This window comes from Salvelinus sp. IW2-2015, unplaced genomic scaffold, assembly GCF_002910315.2.
Source record: "Salvelinus sp. IW2-2015 unplaced genomic scaffold, ASM291031v2 Un_scaffold840, whole genome shotgun sequence".
Lineage (NCBI taxonomy): Eukaryota > Metazoa > Chordata > Actinopteri > Salmoniformes > Salmonidae > Salvelinus > Salvelinus sp. IW2-2015.
In genome coordinates, this window is record NW_019942625.1 from 292,808 (window position 1) to 300,017 (window position 7,210).

Sequence of the window (7,210 nt, forward strand, 5' to 3'; positions counted from 1 at the left end):
AATACCGGTTTCTTTCATTTAATGTTCATGTTATGGGGATTTTTATATAAAGGAAATTTGTCTTTTGTGTCTGTTGAAAATTAAAGATTACTGACAGAGCCATAAGAAAATATTGCTTTATTTATCTGATCATATTGGAATATATTTGTTAGGTTTTCAGTAGGTTCAATTAGGTTCACTAGACTATATGCGTCATTTAAAAAATTTTCAATGAACATTCGAACAGTCCGGCCCTCGGCTTGTAGCTAAATTTTTTATTTGGCCCTCCGTCCATTTGACTTTGACACCCCTGCTGTAGCGTATCCCTGTATCCCTGTAGCGTATCCCTGTAGCGTGTACCTGTGTCCCTGTAGCTTATCCCTGTATCGTATACCTGTGTCCCTGTAGCGTATCCCTGTAGCGTATCCCTGTAGCGTACCCTTGTAGCGTATCCCTGTATCGTATCCCTGTAGCGTATCCCTGTATCCCTGCAGCGTATCCCTGTATCGTATCCCTGTATCCCTGTATCGTATCCCTGTATCCCTGCAGCGTATCCCTGTATCCCTGCAGCGTATCCCTGTATCCCTGCAGCGTATCCCTGTATCCCTGCAGCGTATCCCTGTATCCCTGCAGCGTATCCCTGTTGCCTGTGTATTACTTAACATCCTCAAAGCATACTCCCCCACAGACATTATATGGAAGATGTGTCAATGTCTTCTACACATTCACAGATATCCTTGGGATCCTTTGGAATTCTCTACTATACTGTGATGTCACTACAACAACAACTAGCTGTGGATAAAACCTACTTTCCCCTTGTCATACAGTATGAATCAGCTCAGTCAAATTCGCTTTTAATTATACTCTTTGTTTCTCAGATCTCATCTCAGTTCAATCATAAAGGCTAGCATTAAGCCATGATCCCACCGATGTGCTTTAATCCTGAACCATTGCTTGGCAAAGTCATGATGGCAGAGCTGTGGTGGGGTTGCAGAATTGTGTTGGAGTGGCAGGGCTGTGGTGGGGTAACAGGGCTGTGGTGGGGTGGTAGGGTTGTGATGGCACGCTGGGTTTGAACTGTGGGATCTGACACTGATTTAGAGAGCAAACAAAGCCTCCCATTGAGAGACTGTTGGCCTGTACAGAGTTTTATTGCCCTAGTGCCCCGACCCAGCACATCACTACTGCTGCCTGCCACCATTCAAAGTCTGTCTCTTTAGTATTCTCCTATTCAAATGCTTTTTCAGATCCTCTCTGCACATATACGCACAAACACATACGTACACACATAAACACACACACACACTTCAACGGAGCTGCTTCCTATTTTAACCCTGTACCGTGTCCCTGTAGCATATCCCTGTAGTGTATCCCTCTAGCGTAACCCTGTAGCTTGTTGCACTGTATTGTACACTACCTCATACTGAACCGCTTACTTGTCCTTGAGCTGTCCCTGTGTGCATTTCCCTCTAGCGTAACCTGTTAGCTTGTTCCCTGTAGCTGTCCCTGAGCGGTGTCCCTGTTTTGATCGCGCTGTAGCGTAACCTGTAGCTCTTGTCCATGTAGGCAGGTATCCCTGTAGTGATCCCTGCTAGTGTATCCCTGTGAGCGTGTTCCCTGTAGCGGTGGTCCTTGGTAGCTCTGTCCCTTGTAGCGATCCCTTGTAGGCCGCTAGCGTAATCTGTGCATGTCCCTGTAGCATATTCCCTGTAAGCCGTCTAGCGTAACCCTTATAGCGTTAGGCTTGTCCACGTAGCTGTCCTTAGTGGCTATTCCCGTAGGCCTCTGACCGAACGTAACCGCCCGTAGCATGTCCCGTAGCGAGATGCCCTGTTAGCGAATATCCCTGTAGCCGGGTCTAGTGTAAACCCCGATAGCGTGTCCCGTCCGCACCTGTTCTCTGTAGCGTAGTCCCTGTAGCCACCTATCCGCCTGTCACCTCTAGCGTAAACCCAATGTTAGCGTGTCCATTGTAGCATCTGTCCCGTGTAGTGCTTCAATTTAGTTATTTCCTCTTGAGTAGATCAGTTACTCTCCCCGTAGTGCATTCCCGTCTAGCGTAAAACCCGTGTAGCGTTTTGTCCCTTGTAGCATGTCCCTTTGTAGCGTTATCCCTGTTAGTGTGCATCCCTTAGTTTTAACCCTGTAGCATGTCCCTGTTTATTATTTTGCTTAGTTCCTCCAAAAATTGTGTTTTAGTGTTTTAGGGGCGGGGTTTGGTTTTGATGTTAATCCCTGTAGTCCTCTAGTGATAATCCTGTAGCGTTTTTGCCCTTTAGTTATATCCCTTGTTAGCGTGTCCCTGTAGCGTATCCCTGTAGCCTCTAGCGTAACCCTATAGCGTGTCCCTCTAGCATATCCCTGTAGCATGTCCCTGTAGCGTGTCCCTGTAGCGTATCCCTGTAGCATGTCCCTGTAGCGTGTCCCTGTAGTGTATCCCTGTAGCATGTCCCTGTAGCGTGTCCCTGTATCCCTGTAGCATATCCCTGTAGCGTATCCTTGTATCCCTGTAGTGCATCCCTCTAGTGTAACCCTATAGCATGTCCCTGTAGCATGTCCCTGTAGCGTATCCCTGTAGTGCATCCCTCTAGCGTAACCCTGTAGCGTGTCCCTGTAGCATATCCCTGTAGCGTGTCCCTGTAGTGTGTCCCTGTAGCGTGTCCCTGTAGCGTATCCCTGTATCCTTGTAGCGTATCCATGTAGCATATCGTTGTAGCGTATCCATGTAGTGTATCCCTGTATCCCTGTAGCGTATCCATGTAYCATATCGTTGTAGRGTATCCATGTAGTGTATCCCTGTATCGTAGCCGTGTAGCATAACCCTGTTGTGCATCCCTGTACCGTATCCCTGTTGTGCTTACTGCGGAAGTTGTCATAATTAATGTGTAAGTCTATGGAATGGGGTGAGAACCACAAGCCTCCTAGGTTTTGTATTGATGTCAATGTACCCAGAGGAGGACGGAAACTAGCTGTCCTCTGTCTACACCATGGTGCTACCCTACAGACTGCTTTTGATGCAAAACAGTGTGTTTTAATGAATATATTTAGTATAGTTATATCTAAAAAGGGTCATTTTAAATAATTCAACATTTTAAATGTTTCACTATTTTTATTTGTATAAAATTCACTAAGGATGGTCCTCCCCTTCCTCTGAGGAGACGCCAATGACCTAGGCTTATAACGCCAATGACCTAGGCCTTTGAGTAACTTTGCTTCAGGTCATGTTATTATACGTACAAAGGAATCTAGCCTGAGAGCCCTTTGGAGCAGGACATGTAATGTRCATGGCCTTTTCATTGCAAAAGTCCTGATCTTCTCAAAAATATATGTTTGCCGGGTTGTGTCCAGTCTGGGGGATGCTTTCATCTCTGGGAGGAAGGACATCAACATTGTACAGCAGCTGAAACCTGGTTCCATCTTTGTGGAAGCTCATTGGCAACAACAACACCAGGCTCCAGACAATTAAAGCTGTAAAGGAGGAAAACAGAGAAAAATAGACAAGACATTAAAACCTTGCATACCAGCGATAACATTCATTGACCCCCAAGTCCAAGCAATACTCTCAACATAGCTGAAGTTTTGCTTGTTCACCCTCAATCATCTCCTGCCAGCAGCATACCACTCTGCATCCCACTGCTGGCTTGTTTCTGAAGCTAAGCAAGGTTTGTCCCTGTATGGGAGACCAGATGCTGCTGGAAGGGGTGTTGGAAGGCCAGTAGGAGGCACCCTTTCCTCTGGTCATGTTTTTATATACAGTGGGGAGAACAAGTATTTGATACACTGCCGATTTTGCAGGTTTTCCAACTTACAAAGCATGTAGAGGTCTGTCATTTTTATCATAGGTACACTTCAACTGTGAGAGACGGAATCTAAAAAAATCCAGAAAATCACATTGTATGATTTTTAAGTAATTAATTTGCATTTTATTGCATGACATAAGTATTTGATACATCAGAAAAGCAGAACTTAATATTTGGTACAGAAACCTTTGTTTGCAATTACAGCGATCATACGTTTGCTGTAGTTCTTGACCAGGTTTGCACACACTACAGCAGGGATTTTGAAACATAGTACCCGGGGAAATACCAGCTAGGCAAAACAATCCCACACAAAGACATGGGGGGAACAAGACAAAACAAATGGAACAATGAAAAATGGAGTGGCYATGGCTAGAAGGCCGATGACGTCGACCGCCGAACGCCGCCCGAACAAGGAGGGGAGCCGACTTCGGTGGAAGTCGTGACAACAGCTTTGCACACTCTTGGCATTCTCTCAACCAACTTCATGAGGTAGTCAGCTGGAATGCTTTTCCATTAACAGGTGTGCCTACTTAAACGTACATTTGTGGAATTTCTTTCCTTCTTAATACGTTTGAGCCAATCAGTTGTGTTTTTGTGTGTCTTTTGGTAAAAGAAAAAGTCCATATTATGGCAAGAACAGCTAAAATAAGCACAGAGAAACAACAGTCTATAATTACTTTAAGAATTTAAAGTCAGTCAATCCTGAACATTTCAAGAACTTTGAAAGTTTCTTCAAGTGCAGTCGCAAAAACCATCAAGCGCTAGGATGTACCTGGCTCTCATGAGGACCACCACAGGAAAAGAAGACCCAGAGTTACCTCTGCTGCAGAGGATAAGTTCATTAGAGTTAACTGCACCTRAGATTGCAGACCAAATAAATGCTTCACAGAGATCAAGTAACAGACACTTCTCAACATCAACTGTTCAGAGGAGACTGCGTGAATCGGGCCRTCATGGTTGAATTGCTGCAYGTAAACCACTACTAAAGGACACCAATAAGAATACAAGACTTGTTTTGGCCAAGAAACACGAGCAATGGACATTAGACCAGTGGAAATCTGTCCTTTGGTCTGATGAGTCCAAATTTGAGATTTGTGAGACGGAGAGTAGGTGAACGGATAATGTTCGTATGTGTGGTTCCCACTGTGAAGCATGGAGGAGGAGGTGTTATGGTGTGGGGGTGCTTTTCTGGTGACACTGTCTGTGATTTATTTAGAAAACAAGGCACACTTAACCAGCATGGCTACCACAGAATTCTGCAACGATACGCCATCCCATCTGGTTTGTGCTTCGTGGGACTATCATTTGTTTTTCAACCGGACAACGACCCAACACACCTCCATGCTGTATAAGGGCTATTTGACCAAGAATGAGAGTGATGGAGTGCTGCATCAGAAGACCTTGCCTCCACAATCACCCGATCTCAACCCAAATGAGGTTTGGGTTTGGGATGAGTTGGACCGCAGAGTGGAAGAAAAGCAGCTCAGCATATGTGGGAACTCCTTCAAGACTGTTGGAAAAGCATTCCTCATGAAGCTGGTTGAGAGAATGCCAAGAGTGTGCAAAGCTGTCATCAATCTAAAATGTATATAAATTWGTTTAACACGTTTTTGGTTACTACATTATTCCATATGTGTTATTTCGTTGTTTTGATGTCTTCACTATTATTCTACAAAGTAAAAAATAGTAKAAATAAATAAAAACCCTTGAATGASTAGGTGTGTCCAACCTTTTGACTGGTACTGTATAAAAACATAAATTTACAGCAGTGTAWCTTATCTGTGAATAAAATCTATAGTAGATAGCCAGATAAAGTGAGATTGTTATACTTCTACGGCCTAGTGAAGTTACTCCTTTCATCAGCTGTAGTTAGTCTCTATCCAGAGCAGTCAGACTGCAGTCAGTGCACTGAAGGACAGCCCTGKTCCAACCCCAGCAGCCCAGMMCTCATTCCTTCTTTACACAAGAGCTCTTTGTGCCCTGTCTTTGCACTCACTGAGAACGACAGCGTCTGGGAGGTCTACAAGTGCCCCTTCAACATCACACTCACTAAAAATACTGAGCCCTCACCGCATGGCTTAAATAACCTGTGTGTGCTTAGGCTCCCCTTTGGAGGACATGCTGACGGTGGAAAACAGACTACTGCTTTGGGCTGGTTGCTGGTTGGTCAAACACAGACTGCTGTTACAGTAGGGTTCGGTCTATGCTGCCTGGTCTGTTTGAGGCTTTTCCATCTCTGGCTCCTGAAATGATGACTGACCTGATACAGGGGTCACTCCTCATTTGAGACAAACATTTGGACACATCCAGGACTTTGAAAGACCCGTTGAAAGCCATCCAGTTGTCCGGTTAGATATCCCAAACACTTGGTGAATCCCTCCCTCTCTCTCTGTGCCCCTGTGTCCTAATAAACTGCCCCATTTCAGCCCTTATGTTCAACCTCTGCCATCACTGCTCAGCAACCACTCCAATGACAGTAACTGGGGATAGTTATCCATTTGGGTGAGCTAAAATGCAATTATTTTTGGAACAACAACCGCACAGCCATTAGAGTTTTATGGGAGACAAGGGTGGTCAGGGGTGATGCTTGGCATGCAGAGAGAATTTTAGCCCTAGCTAGCATCCTCTTCGGTTGACAGGTCAAAGGTTAACCACCCAGAAGATGATTCCCCCTCACAGCAGCATGTCTCTTCATGCTCTACACCATCCCTTCCCCGGACCATCAACCATTATTTGTTTATTTACTTTTATGCTGTTAACATTGAGTTGTGCAAATACACCGGCTTATGCTTCCTGAGTCTGACGTAGTGTTGTACTATTACTATCACCACAGTCCTCTGTGATACCAAACGCTGCTACACTGTACGCATGTATCTTTCCCCTWTGTTGCTTTTCAATAGCCTCATTATATCCCTATACAGAAAACAGCTTGGCAATTTTATTGTATGACTGAAATTAATCTTAATTTGCAGTTCTTTTCAAATAGATAGTGATGTGTTTCTGTTATAATTTCTGTTTATATAGGGTGCATCTTAGCATAATGCATGTTTTAGTGCAATTTTTGTGCGTTCTTACACATAAAAGGCCTGGCCTGAATATAACAGTCATGTGTTGCACATTAAATAGAATGTTTCCTTTTAGGCAAGTCATGAGTTTGGGGGTGGMTCTGCCTTTTGTCTGAAAATCACTGTGTGACTGCATTCTATGCTGAACTACCAAAATAAATAAAACAAAACAATAATAAAACAAAATAAAACAATTATTACAACAACATTTTTTTTTAAAGGGCTCATGATTTTAGCTTTTATTGGAGGTTTTCAAAAAATTAAGGTTTACCACTGAGAGATATTAGCTAGAAGAGAGTAGTGTGTTAACAGTCGCATACCACTATTGATTAACAATACAGTTGAGCAGATTATACACTTAGTGAG

The 7,210-nt window shown here is 43.9% G+C and overlaps 1 protein-coding gene across 1 annotated transcript in view; it reads left to right on the forward strand.

Annotated features, from left to right (window-relative positions):
- The window catches only part of LOC112069001 (AF4/FMR2 family member 2-like), a 277,578-nt gene that overhangs the window by 112,679 nt on the left and 157,689 nt on the right, over nucleotides 1-7,210 (forward strand). The window lies entirely within an intron of this gene.